Raw genomic sequence first — 15720 nt, forward strand, 5'->3', positions numbered from 1 at the left:
AAATTATGAAAGACCGTATCAGTAGTCTAAGATCTGACGCTATAGGTTCTGCTTTCGGTACTGGAACAAGGGGGAAAAAATAACGTACTATGTATTTTTCCTTAATAATGTTATCATGCACATCTTATCTCACCAAACATATCTAATGTGCGATTATATTAACACGTTTGTCTGTGAGATCTGCGAGATCTCTAATGCGTGCCGCGGAGGCTGTCTCACACACACACAACGAGCACGGAGCACGCACACGCATTAACGTAAACTCCTGCTTAATAATAAAGAGTGACGATGGCGAAGAGATTTGCTTAGTGTTATCGTGCACATTTTATCTCACCAAACATATATAGTGTGCGATCATATTAAGACGTTCGTCTGTGAGATCTGTGATTGATAAAAATAATAAAACCTATATTTCCCTCAAGACTAGTCATGTTTTTGTGGTTGTTTTAATTTAAACGTGTCTGCTTCTATTTTAGCCAATTTATTTTCAATAAACTAAAACAAAAATAATAATAAAAAAAGGAAAACGAATACAGCTCGCTATCAGACTGTAAAAAAAAAATACGATGAAAAAGTCATGACAACACATTTTTAAGGTTGGCTACTTTAACTTATAGAAATAATCTAAGCAATTTAATGCGTTTTTATACTAGTTTAAATCTGAATTTTTAATACTATTAAACTGAATTTAAAATCTCATGGAATTTTAAGTTTAAACGGGTGAAAATGCCACAGTGAATATTAAATATAGCCTATATAACAGAAGACCTTGATTGCATGTTACCATGAAACTAACAAAATTCGATTTTTTTTTTTTAATTAACAAATTCATGTATAAATGGGACATCAACCTTTATATCAAACACTTTTACGTCGTCCACAATTGAGCAACGCGAGAGGAAGGTATTGTGCAAGAGCGCACAAGTGAATGTGAAGAGAATTTTTAGGGGATAGGAGGATTTTTTTATTCTTAAATTTTCATATTCAATGAAAAAAAAATGGGATAAACACGAAATAAGTAAATAAAATAAATTGATATACAGTATCCACTTAGCTTAGGCTACCTGTTGGGTTTACCTCTCTCATTCTGGACAAATCCAAATGTTTCCATATTCGTGATGTTGCATATTTGCAGCTAAACAATTATTTATTAGGTAAAATAGGCTTTGTGGTTCACGTGTGTTTCAGTATCGACGGAAAAATATTATAATGAGTAAAAATATGCCACAGTAGACCAGCTGCTCATGCTGAACTGCGCTGTTTACAGTGAACATGTGCGTGTGAGGCACCAGCGCATAAAACAGCTGAAATATACCATACTCAATTTTTGCTCACACAGTTAAGGCATAATTGGAGACAGTTTGAAAAATCAAGAACAACACCAGTTAATAAGAATTATTGCTGTTAGTGCGGTCTTAATGCTGGACCGTTCTCATTTCGTTCCTCATATGGAACTTGAAGGATTGTATTTATTTATTTTTGCTAAGAGCAAACCAGAATTAAAATATATATATTTTTTAATCCTTGTGTGTGTGTTCCTATAATAAATAAATAAATAAATAAATATATATATATATATATATATATATATATGTAGGAACACACACACGGATTAGAACATTTAATATTTTTATTCTGGTTTGTTTATATATATATATATATATATATATATTATATAGTAATGCCTGTTTAATGACATAGACCTTTACACAAAGCCTTACTGCATGCTTTTTCATTTTTACTGCAGCCTAAAACTATCCCACGTTTTTAAATTAACTCTTACTTTAAATTTTATAATGGTTTTAAAGGATGTTAAAATATGATGCTATTGATGCTTTACTTGTCCTTTCATCTTCGTTTACAAACCCTCGTTTTATTTTTACAGTCAGTTCAAAATTCGTCCCTTTGCGCCACCTGGCGGTAGTTAAACGAATTATTTGAACACGCAACTGAATTCAGTTAATGCCGCGGCAGTAATGCCCAAATAGGCTGTCAACCTACTGTAATTGTGTAGAGTTTAAATACAGCAAATGGTCACTTTACACAATCATGAATGGCCATCGTTTACATCACTGTCCTATATAGTCCTACTATGTATCATATGTAACTAGGGTAATTAGGGAAGTCGTGGCCTAATGGTTAGAGAGTCGGACTCCCAATTGAAACATTGTGAGTTCGAGTCCCGGGCTGGCAGGAATTGTGGGTGGGGGGAGTGCATGTACAGTTCTCTCTCCACCTTCAATACCACGACTTAGGTGCCCTTGAGCAAGGCATCGAACCCCCAACTGCTCCCCGGGCGCCGCAGCATAAATGGCTGCCCACTGCTCCGGGTGTGTGCTCACAGTGTGTGTGTGTGTGTGTTCACTGCTGTGTGTGTGCACTTCGGATGGGTTAAATGCAGAGCACAAATTCTGAGTATGGGTCACCATACCTGGCCGAATGTCACGTCACTTTCACTTTCCAGTGTAGTTGTGATGATTAAATATAAAAATTTATTTGAAATAACCCAATAAACATCAACAATCATAACTATTTGGGTTTTAAGACAAGTCTGGGGCTCTTAAATTTAAGTTATTTACATAGATTTTTAAAAATATTCCTTTTAAGAATAAAGTCTTAGGAACAATCATAAGAAAAAATAATGTTAAGAAACATTTTGGGAATACAAAATTTTTGTACATTTTTTTATTAAATTTAAAATAAGAAAATGGTCAACCTTTTTTTCTTAAGAACGTTCTTGTGATTCCGGCCCCTGGTTTATTTGTTTTGGCTAGTAAAAGTTCTGAATGGCTGTAGGGCCCTATGAAATAAGGTTTTTTTTTTTTTCAAATTCCGTTTTTTCCATTTAAATTTTTCTGGATTCCATTTTTTTTTTCTCAATTGCATTTTCATTTCCTCTGTTACAGCAGTGTTCATGAGTGGAGCTGCTTTGATTACAACCATTACCTGAGAAACCGCTGGTTCTGCCGCTCTTACAGCGCCTTCTGCTGGCAGACAGTCAGTTTGCATTTTCAATAAGCCCGGTCTCCAGCAACATATGTTTGTGTTGTTGCTCAATTTTTGTTTTCTGAAGCAGCTTGGAGCACGTTTCAAACTCTTTAGTCTGGCTGAAGCACATTTCAATCTATAAGAATAATCAGCCTACAAAGGTTTTTAAACAATACAATTTTACTGGGTTTTTTTTGTTTGTTTTTTATCATCTTCTGCTCACCAAGCCTGCATTTATTTGATCTAAAATACACCAAAAGCAGTAACATTGTGAAATTTTTTCAAATAACTGCTTTCTATTGGAATATATTTTAAAATGTAATTTGTAAAATGTAAACATTACTCCAGTCTTCTGTGTCACATGATCTTCAGAAATCATTTTATTATGACAATTTGCAGATTGTCAATATTTAAAACAGTGGAGTACATTATTTCAGGATTCTTTGATGAAAGTTCCAAAGATCAGCATTTATCTGAATTAAAGCTTCAAAAGCTTTTTTTATATTATTATAGAAACTACTTCCATTTAACAAGGATGCTTTAAGTTGATAAAAAATTATAAAATACATTTATAATGTTACATAAGATTTATATTTCAGATAGAAATATGATTCTGTTCTTCTAAACTTTCTTTTCATCAAAGAAACCTGAAAAAAAGAATCTACGCAAATCAATATTAGAATGATTTCTGAAGGATCATGTGACTAAAGTAATTATGTTAAAGCTCAGCTTTGAAATCACAGGAATAAATTATATATATTTTTTATATTTTTAAATAGAAAAGTTATTTTAAATGGTAAAAACATTCCAAAATGTTAATGTTTTTTGCTGTATTTTGGATCAAATAAATGCTGGCTTGGTGAGCAGAAGATAATTCTTTAAAAAACATTAAAGATCTTACTGTTCAAGAACTTTTCACTGGTAGAGTACAGTGTGTTAGCCTATAGTTTGAAGTTAAAGATATTAATAAGGCGAGTCGGAGATGTTTATTTGACAGTGATTCCACATTTCTTGTTTGTATGAAGGCTAAATACTAGAAGGTGAGTATTTATTTATTTGTGCCATATTTTCCCCAAAAAATAATATATAGTTTTATAGGAATAGGTTTTATCGATCTGGCAAATTAGTTTTTCATAAGTTTGTAGGTACAGACATCAGTTGTGGCTGTTCTTGGCAGTTTTTGAGGCTTTTTTTAAATAGGCTACTGTTCAAATCGATATCGGAATTTTATCGTATCGAACAAAATTAAGAAAAATATCATGATACAAATTGAGCATATTTTAAATTTCTGTGCAACACATTCAGACACTCGGCAGACAGCAAATATTACAAAACAGCTGTCATTTAAATTGTAAATAAAAATAATCTCTTTATTAATGCACTGTTTTTCTTGAAGCATAGAATGAATGTTGGTTGTAATGGTTTGAGTGCAATTTGGACACTTGTTTATTTATTGAGGATTTATTTACTAGATTCAGACTCAGCTAATGTGGGCGACATGAGCTACTGTAATGATTTACAACAGCAATCACTACTACTATAACATTCTTAGTTATACATATACATACCTTGACATGGTACAAGCTGTCGCCAGCATCAAGATCGATGCGCTTAGATTTCCTATTCACAGACATGACCGCAAGACTAACATCTAAAGCACCATAAACCTTGCCTCTGACAATCTACGGATGTGAGAAAAAGACATTACTACATTGGGATTTTAATCACTATAATAAGAGATAGTAGTTGTGCTTACATCCTGTTGAGTCTTTGAATATTGGAGAACCCCCTTATCCAATACAAAATATCTCTAAAAGAGAAAAATATTGCATTGGAACAGGTCACTAGGTGGTCATTCTTTTACATGGATATTTTCTTAGTTCATGCAACTCACCTTATGCCAGCCCTGGAGAGGATACTTGCGCTTTTTCATGAGGAAACCCTCACAAATGCCTGGAACAGTGTTATTGGCCAAACTCGCTCCTGCAACAGATGCAGAGCATTCTCCATCGGATATTACTTCCCAATCCCTGGAGTTCTGCATTGGAAGAGAAAAAAATAAGTATCAAGTTATGTTACTAATTGATATGTTTTTAAGAGGAAATTACAGTTCATACGTTAAGAACCAGAACAAAAAAAATGCTGAGAGCGGTTGACTGACCTGTCGTGAGTGGCGTAAAGACCCTGTGCTGCCGTTACGGGAGTGTGTGGGTTTAACAGCAGAGAGGACCGCACTCACTGATTGGCTGCTCCCCAGAGGATGTCTGAAGTCAGCCATTGGTATAGTTCGTATATGTTCAGAAGTCGGGCTGGATGCTTCCATCAAATAACATACGGTCTGAGATTCATCATTCAAACATACAAATTAGTGCAAAACATCCTGTAAGAAGCTTCACAATGAAAGAACTCAGAAAAACATTTAGAATACATTTCAGACACATTTGCCTTTTTTTTTTTTTTTTATTACAATTAATTACATTTAGTCCAATGGAACTGTGACTAAGACCGTCTAATCACTTCAGACACCACAAAAATAAAATGGACTAACTCACTTGTTGATATTACCAATAATGCATATCTTAAGGGAATAACATCACTTTATTTATTAAATATTACATACATATATGGTATTAATTATTTTTCTGGTAAATGAATTACATAACACTAAATTGTCCACTGGGAGAAGACAAACGGTTGTCATTACTTGTACTGCATTAATACAAAACCAGAAAAGGTGCTCCGAACAGGATTTTTACAGACATTCATTCAGAGCCTGGATTTCATTTATGAAAATGGGTGAATTCCCCTCTTTAGTTAACTCCTGTTGGAGGGTATTTTTTTTAATTTGGGGGTGGAGGGATAGCATTTTTTTTTCCAAACCTTAATGTGATCTTATGTGTGCATGAATGAACCGTCGAACGGCGAAACTTAAAAAGAAATGCAAATTTTAAACTTTGTGATGGACGACAAAATTGATTGCGCTAACAAGCAATTCCTGTGTCCAATGTGCAGCTCACTTCTAGTGCAGACGAGATGTGGTCATTTGACGCTATGGTATCTGAGCATTTTTAGAGGAAAAGAGGGAGTGCGCGGTTATTAACTCGCACTGTTTGTGAAACTATGTCTCGCAAAAGTTACCAAATTTCTCCCCTTTAGCATTATAGGGTGTAACACAGGTGTCTTTAGCTTGAGATACATTTATGAGATCGGCTGCCGATCAAACTTCCTAAAGCGATTATCAGCTGATAGCGATTGGCTGCCAATCAATCGGAGCACCCCTAAAAATAGCTTATTATAAAAAAAAGAAAGAAAGAAAAAAAAAAGAAATTATATAGCGCCTGCAGGGGCAGAAACCTTTCTGAAATAGCCACGCATGCATAGCTACTACACAGACTCATTCTAGCATTTGATGTGGAGCAGCACTTCAGATTCGAAGCCCTGAAGAACTAGTGTAGGAAGTGATTCAGCAGCCATTTGAACAGCACCCTGTATTTCACGAGAAGCCTCTCGCTGCAACCTGCGGTGGACATCCAACCCGGCCCACATCCAAGTGTGACGTCAGAAGCCATTAGGCCGGCACGCCCATGCCCAAATTGGACACATTCTCATTAACGAAGAAGCATCGAGAAGAGAAGACAAGAAGACGAAGGTAACTGCGAAACAAAATGCACAAAACACGCGGTTTTATAACAGTATAACCACTGTTCAACATTATACGAATGAGTTGTATGAGAATGAAATGTTACCTGTTGAAAGCAGCTCTAATTACTTTAATAATAGTTTATGAGGTCAGTGCAGTGCGACTGATCACTTGACTAGCATGCCTACTCCGCAATTAGCGCGAAAGTCCGCGATATGTAATAAATTGTCAAAATATGGATGTAATTCGAATGAATAAGATTTGATGATTTTGTTTTAGATCTATGAATTAACTTCAACTTCCATATTTGGTCATAACTCTCCTGTGATGTCTCTTAACTGAGTTGTGTGTTACATTGGCTGAGTGTATTTCGTATCGGCAAGTTAACGTTAACTAACGTTAAGGGTAGATATGAAAATTATATTATTTCAGTGCTTATGTGTGACGTTACATTCTGTAAATCTTATTCTGCTTCTAGAGAATTTGAGAATTGATTGTCACTCTGTCAGTTGTAACTGCATATTGAAAAATTTGAAGTTGTTAAGTCATTGCTATGTAAATAATCTACGTTCAGTCATTGCTATGTAAGTGTATTGGTTATGTAAATAAGCAATACACGTTTAGATAATGTAATGTGATGATAAACTGTTGTAATATGCATAAGTTTTATTAATGATTCATTGTAAATACAGTGACAGCAAGCCAGCCATCACATCAGCAGTCTTTTAACTATATTATACTTCTTCTTTCAGGAGTACTACAATTTTGAAAGCAAGTGATTGTTTGTCATGTCGGTAAGTAAAAATAAACTTTGGGGTTTGTATCCTAATCAAGTTTGTGTACTGTTAACTGTCAGGCCAAAGGTTTGTCTGAAATGGAATTAACAATTTAACGATAGCTAGGTTAAGTCTGATCACTTATCACTTACAACCCTTGCAAAGTAACTTGATAGAGCAACTGAATCATTTCACTACATCTTACTTGATAACTGTGCGTGTTGCAAATGATCTGTGTATTCTTCTATCTATTCTAGATTAATGGAAAGATCACATAATTACTGTCATTGCCATGTTTTACAGCATCCTACACATTTTCAGTTCAAGCCTGATGCAGATCAATACTGCCTGCATGGGGGGTTCGAATGTCCATGCTGCAGTTTTATGACTAAAGAGAAATTCTCATTTTCTATTCATCTTGAGAACCATATAAGTCATGCAGTGAAGCATGGAGGTATGGTGGAGCATTTCTCTAGATATTGATACATTTTTGCGGTTTTAAATCACAAATATGTCTGTATAATCTAAATATGTTCTTGCATCTCAAAACAAAGACAAACAAGATGAGCTGTAGTTTCTTGAAGTAGAAACACTGAAGTAGGGCAGGTCTTTTATGGCAAAAAACTAAAATCTTGATTTTTCCTGTTCAGAATTATTGACCGATTTGATTTCTTTAAATGTTTAACTAGTCAACGTAAAAATCACATAGCCCTACACTGAAGCCCTACAATGTTGTTACGTTTATTTATCTATTTCTGTGTTTTGTTAAACTTACTGTGTACACTCTGCACTGTTGATAACATAGTTGCTATAATTTTGCAGGTTACTTCATCTCAAAATGCAACAAACTATGCAGGACCACAGCCCATTTTCACTGTCTGTACTGCAGCCAGACAGTAATACGGAAGGAACAATTCATAAGCCATGTCTCCAAATGCTCTAAGACAGAAGTATTTTCAGCACCTACCCTATCTCCAGCTCTTTCTGTAGCTGCATGCCCGACACCCTGTCCCCCAGCTACATTAGTTACCAAGGCTCCAGTCTCTACCCCCCTTTCCTCTGATCTTGGCTTTGTACCATTCCCACCCCCACAAATACAAAGAAAGAGAAAGATGTCTTTAGTTTCTAACTCCCTTACCTCTGATCCTGGCTCCTTTGCACCACCCCCACCAAAAATTGAAAAGAAGACAAACACAGTCATGTGTCCTCATTGTGGACTGTTACTTAACAGACGTAATGTAAGGCTACACATTCTGAGACGACATACACCAATAAAAACGGATATTAGCGCTCTGAACCACCTTACATCACAGTGTGTGGATTATAGAAATGGTGTCTATGCAGTAACAAAAGCATTTTCAGCACCCAACACTCCAATACACATAATCAGAAAGACGTGGGGCTCAGAACAAAGAACAGCATGTGAACTTGATATCTGCAGAATTAATAAAGAATTTGCAGAAAGATCAAACATCCGTTCCTATGAGTGCCATCACCTTCGATCACTTGCATACTGCCCACCCGCCGGAAGGGAGATTTCCTTACTGACAGAGCAAGGTTTACAGGCCATGGTGATAGGTGGTTTGGAAAGGACAAGAAGGAGAAATGTTTGGCACGCCAGAGAGAGGCAATTGACGCAGGAGTCCCTCTCTCCTGCCTAGTGACCGTTTGTGGGCCCAGCCATAAAAAATACATTTCTGTGTTCGAGCCCACCATTTCCTACTACAGCAGGCTTGGTCGAGTCATGGTTTCCTATGATGCCAAAACAATTTCTTGGCATTGTCCTTGTGCTAAACCAAGGCAGTCATGCCTTCACAAAAATGTTGCAAAGTGGCACCTATTTGAAGTGGACAGGGCACTCTTCCGGAAAACCAGAAGTGTGGAGGAGGATAGCATTGCACAACAATTTCCCACCAATGTAGAAGGTTTTGAGGCAGAGGACGGAGCCCAGTACCCACCCGAAGGCCAGAATCTGTCTCGGATGGTTAGGTACATCTTTGATAAAAAGAAACTACCTGCAGTCATCCCCTCAGATGTGTTAAACTCTTGTAATTTTCCTCTGAGCTTCACACCATCTGAAGCCTTTTGCACAGAATGTTCTGAGGTAATTCCACTGAGTGAACCATTGATCATCACATCAAAAGCCAAAATCCTGACGATGACCAGTGTCATAGAAGGTTTGTTATGTTTTATTTAAATTTATCATTAATTTAACATTTAATTCCTTTTTACATGTACTGTTAAGTGTTGATGACCATGATTGTCAGGGTCTCCCTCTCCACTTGTAGGCTTAATAGCATCTCCATGCACTCATTTTAGTGTTTAATGTATTAGGGTTGTACGGTAAATCAGTGACAAAAAAATTGGTAACCTCTTTATTGGCACTTGCTTTTGGTAGGAATATCAATGTACAGGAAACAGTGCTATAGATGTGGCATGGTATATCGATATCAGGAGTGGTGCGATGGTATCTATAATTTTGACGACCACATACTTCTGTCAATACACTTGTGCCATTTTCTGCGCAACAGTCTCCAGGTAAAGAACCTTGTTGTATTGAATTTGTGGTATAAAACAACAACAAAGAATTTTGCATGAATATGTATTGTAAAGTTTACATAATGTGACCTCTATTTGGCAGACTCACCAGGCTGTAGGAAGTGCAATTGAGGTCTTAGAGAGAACCTCGGGTAAAGTCTTTCCTTCAAAAACAAGGATCCTGCATGCCTACTTGAGTTTTGAGGCACTATCCGACCACACCTACACTTTTGCATGCGTAACATGTGGTTACCATCCAGTGTCTGTCGTAATGGACCTTCATAAGAAGGGTGTTTTTAGTATGCCTGGTAAGTCCACACATTTATTTATTTTTTTACTCGTTTGTTATGTCATGTACATTGCATGTCCAACTTAGGTAAGACTTGTGTTTAGTAAAGTCTTGCTTTTTAGTGAGCAGCATTGAGGAACCACCAGAGGATTTTGATGGAAAGGTGAATGCTGAAGATTTCTGGGAACATGTTTCTCTGGAAATGATCAGCCGTGGCTTGGTTCCAAGTGAGTATGATTCCCTGATACAGCTGGTATGACATATTAGTGTTTGCTTTCTTTACTATGGAATTATGATGGAATATTCTATTAACAATTTCTTATTCAAAGACAATAAGGCAAACCCCTTTGTGGTTCGTCCGAGCTACCATAACTGGGCTCCATGGATTGGTCCTCACACAAGAAGCGGGAATCATCTTCTCAATACAGAATATCAGAAGGTGCATTCTCCTTATAGTGTAAAGGAGGAATCCGAGTTTACCCTCACAGAGGACCGGCTAACAGATGAGCTTCTAAAACTCAAGGTATTTGAGTCATTAAATCATTTACTGTGAGCTATGTCAGTTAATATATGTGTATTACTGAATCATACTATGTGTTAATTATTCAAATATGCTAATGTTCACTATAGATAGAGGCAGTGCGTTCCTTATGTAGGGAGTGTGGCATTGACCCCAAGGGCTCGCGAATGGACTTGGTTGGACGACTGCAGCAAGAAATGAAAAACAGAGCCAGTTACGACAAGGTGTTTTCACAGATCTGGGGAGCATCTGGTATGTTGTGTTGTATAACAGAAAAAACTTTTCACACTTTACAGGCAGTTCTTTGTTTACGGTTCTTTCAAACGGGCCTGTGATTTGTGTTTTCCTTCAACAGGTGGATGGGCTGTGGTCACCTGTCCTTGTGCTGTGGTCTATGGGGTAAAATTTAGCATCAGAGCTGAGAGCCCACGGGACTTCACAGACCTTTTGTTTTCAATGAAACATTTTCCAAATATTTCATTGTATGATTTTGCCAGAGGGTTGGCAACACACACTAACATTAGAAAACCCGAAACCTTCCATCCTCATGGGGGCAGGCTGCTAGAGCCTACAGAGGAAAACATTCAGCTTGCAAATTCTGGGCAGATTAAAGTGAACTTACCGTGGCTACTCACAGAAAAGTCAGTGCCAGATGTAAATGGCCACCCTATAACAGGATCATCTGATCATTATGCCCTATATGATCGTTTCCATGAGGCTAATTCTAAGGATGCCAGGGATACCTTGCGTAAGGTGGAACTGGTCCCGGAGTTGTGTGGTTGGCTTAATAGCCAGTGTGCCGAACAGCTCTTCTCTGGAATGAGAAAAAATAACCATTTTCTTAATATGATGACTCCCTCCTCACACATCTTTCTGATGCGGAACATCTTGCATCACCACAACATCTACAAAAACTCCAGAACCATAGAGAACATGAAGACTAGACTGGGCATGGGAGTGGACATAGCGTTAAATTCCAATGGTCAGACAGTGTTGGGTATGTATTCCACCCTCATTATTAAGTCTTAGTGGTAATGATATTATTGTGAATATTATATATTTATATATGTGTCTGTTTTTATTAAGGTGAGGATGTTTGTTTATGTGTGTTTTAGGTGCAGCCATGGCTGTGAATTCTCAATCCTCCTCTGTTGATACTGCAGCATGCAGTCAAATTCCAGGTACGAAGGTCCAGTTGTTGTGGTCGGAAGATCAATCATCTTTGATTGTGAATATTATATATTTATTTATGTATTTTTTTTATAAGAGTGAGGATGTTTGTTTGTGTTTTAGGTGCGACCATGGCTGTGAATTCTCAATCCTCCTCTTTTGATACTGCGGCAACTGGTGAGTAATGAGGGACTCATTCTGCTTTTCTTTTGTCAAGCTTTTCATTTTGTTTTTCTGTATGACAGAATGCTTATTTTATGGGTTTAAGGGACCCTTACAGTCATTTTCTGTTTTAGTTACAGCAAAGTCAGTGCCCAAGCCATCGTCCCTCGCTGCGCCCAGTCCAGCTTCCCTCGGCTTCTCAGGACTGAGTAAACCCTGGGAAAAAGAATTGAATCCTATCCAGGACAAATTGGTAAGCTAATTATTAAAATGTGATATGTGTAGTGGTGCAACGGATCATCATTGATCCGTGATCCGTTTGGATCAATATCTTCGGTTCTGCACAGTTATGGGTGTAACCGATATTTGATCTATGATCTCTACAGGTTACACCCCAGATTGTTCATGTTACCCACTCTATAATTGATGTTAAGAAAGAAAAAAAATCCTCTGGCCTTTATAACTTTAGAAGCTTTTAACAAAGAATGCCATGTATTTTGCTCTTGTACTAATAATAGTCATTTTCAGCTCAACTATGTTCTGGACATGAGACGGCCTGGAGCGGAAATTATTATAAAAGAAGGGCCCATATGTGTTACCCGTGAAGAGTTTTGGAGCCTAGGGCTACAAAGATACATGGATTCCCAGGTGAGTAGTGGGAAGTTTGTTCAAAATAGGAGGGGGGAAAGCCCTGTTTGTATTAGTTTTTTAATGATTACTGATATTTGGAGACAATTAATGATAGTCTTATATTTTATTTGGTTGTTTGTTTGTAGATTGGGAATGCCTGCTTTAAATTGATCCATGAAGCAGCTCAGCAACACGTATGTAACTTCTATATATGTATTATATATACACTAGACCAAAGCCTAAATTCAACATAATTTATCAGTTACTATATTCTTTCATTTTATTGTCTACTCTCAAAGTAGTTATAAACTTTTTACTTAGAAATATATTTACTTTTTTTTTGTACTTTAGGGAAAAGACATATATATAGAGAACATGTACGTAGTTCCTACATGGAAGCGTACACCAAATAATGTGGTTGTCAACTTTCCAGTAAGTATGCAAAAAGTACAATGTGTATGTTGTTCCAAAAATTTAGATCTGCATAATTACAAGACATTTGATTAATGTTAGGAGGATGTTGACATGAAAGACTTGTTGGTGTTTCCGGCATGGACAGACTCAATTGGGCCAGATCACTTCGTTCTCTGTGTAAGGGATTGGTACTGTTCTAAGATATTAGATTGTACATGTGGCGGTTATTGTTAAATCATGTAAATTGAAATTGTGAATTCCATAATTTTTTTTCTAACGACTTGTACAATGTTGTGTATCTTTATCTTTTACCAAATACCACATTATAGGTCATGAAGCCACTCATGAGAGAGATGTTATTTTTAGACTCCCATTACACATTGCATGAGTCTGGATTTGGTGATGCTGATTACAGAGCCATTTTTAGGTTCACAAATGAGGCATACTGTTTGACATGTTCATATAACAATTTATACTTTGGCTATGTTCTTATAGCCTGTACTGATATATTTCGGCTACGTTCTAATAGCCTGTACATACATATTTGGCTACGTTCTTATAGCCTGTACTGATATATTTCCGCTACGTTCTTATAGCCTGTACTGATATATTTCCGCTACGTTCTTATAGCCTGTACTGATATATTTCCGCTACGTTCTTATAGCCTGTACTGATATATTTCGGCTACGTTCTAATAGCCTGTACATACATATTTGGCTACGTTCTTATAGCCTGTACTGATATATTTCGGCTACGTTCTTATAGCCTGTACTGATATATTTCGGCTACGTTCTAATAGCCTGTACATACATACAAAAGGAATCGCCGGTGCAGCACAGATGTCTACTGATTAAATTATTTATTAAAGGTGCATAACAAAAAATAAATGACTAACGTTTCGATGTGGTTACATCTTCATCAGAGTCCTTGGACTCTGATGAAGATGTAACCACATCGAAACGTTAGTCATTTATTTTTTGTTATGCACCTTTAATAAATAATTTAATCAGTAGACATCTGTGCTGCACCGGCGATTCCTTTTGTTTGAATTGTTTTGTCCTGCCCTGGTTGCACCAGTTTGTCTGTGGATTACAGAAGCGCAGAGAACTCTCTTTTCTATAGCCTGTACATACATATTTGGCTACGTTCTTATAGCCTGTACTGATATATTTCCGCTACGTTCTTATAGCCTGTACTGATATATTTCCGCTACGTTCTTATAGCCTGTACTGATATATTTCGGCTACGTTCTAATAGCCTGTACATACATATTTGGCTACGTTCTTATAGCCTGTACTGATATATTTCGGCTACGTTCTAATAGCCTGTACATACATATTTGGCTACGTTCTTATAGCCTGTACTGATATATTTCCGCTACGTTCTTATAGCCTGTACTGATATATTTCGGCTACGTTCTAATAGCCTGTACATACATATTTGGCTACGTTCTTATAGCCTGTACTGATATATTTCGGCTACGTTCTAATAGCCTGTACATACATATTTGGCTACGTTCTTATAGCCTGTACTGATATATTTCGGCTACGTTCTAATAGCCTGTACATACATATTTGGCTACGTTCTTATAGCCTGTACTGATATATTTCGGCTACGTTCTTATAGCCTGTACTGATATATTTCGGCTACGTTCTTATTCTTTTTTTCTATTTCTTGTAGAAATCTTGCACAAAAAATTGATCCTGGGAGCTGGACTGAAAAAACTGGACATGATATTGTGGTGATTAATAAATGCATATTTAGCTACAAATATTATTAATTCCCATAATCTGCATATCATAGATGTCATAATGTAACCGAGATGGTAATGCTTTCATCTATTTGACATGTATGTTACCTTTTTTTGTTGCTTTTTAGGGATTGCCACACCAGATCTGTGGAAATGACTGTGGGGTTTTCATGCTTATGGTAAGGTCAGTTTATTTGGCAAGTCTGTACAAGTTTCTGTCAACATTGTAAATAAAATGTTTTCTGTCTTTTATATTTCAGTATACCCTTTGCATTGTGACAGGTGTGGGGTTTGACTTCGAGGAGGTTAGTTGATTTTAAAAAAAAATGCAAAAGGAAATTTCTCACTTTACATGTTGTCTGAGTGCACACTCTTCATCATGAAGAAAATGGATACATTATGAACTAAAGATTCTCCTCGTCACTGTCACACATCTTTCAGATGGACATGTCTTCCATTCGAAAGTGGTGGTGTCTCATTCTGATGGAGCGCTTCAAAATAGAAGGGTATGACGCCACTAAACAATGTGTATATTCATTTCTGTAACTTTTTCTGGTTTTAATACCTTGTGCTGTTTTTTATTACATTTATGTTTCCATTTGCAGTCTATTGTTCATTTTGTGCCTTGGCTCATTTATTCAAATCGATATAAATCTGTTCACTAGATATGAATAATGACTATCATCCATTTAGCTACATGTAACTAAAGTAAGGTGAATGGGTAATGTTTACCATAGTTTCCTCACTCTGTATGCAGCTGCAACTATATGGTACCATTAGTGATGTAGGACCAGACTCGAGACCAATTTCTGCTTTCTCGGGCTCATTCCTTCAAAGACTCGG

At 36.7% G+C, this 15720-nt stretch overlaps 2 pseudogenes; one reads left to right on the forward strand and one right to left on the reverse strand.

The window, feature by feature from the left end:
- The window catches only part of LOC132104578 (oxysterol-binding protein-related protein 7-like), an 80299-nt pseudogene extending 75033 nt beyond the window's left edge, over positions 1-5266 (reverse strand).
- A 3250-nt stretch (positions 5267-8516) lies between these two features.
- LOC132104579 (uncharacterized) lies at positions 8517-15191 on the forward strand (annotated as a pseudogene).
- Positions 15192-15720: the final 529 nt, after the last annotated feature.

This window comes from Carassius carassius, chromosome 25 (assembly GCF_963082965.1).
Source record: "Carassius carassius chromosome 25, fCarCar2.1, whole genome shotgun sequence".
Taxonomy (NCBI): domain Eukaryota; kingdom Metazoa; phylum Chordata; class Actinopteri; order Cypriniformes; family Cyprinidae; genus Carassius; species Carassius carassius.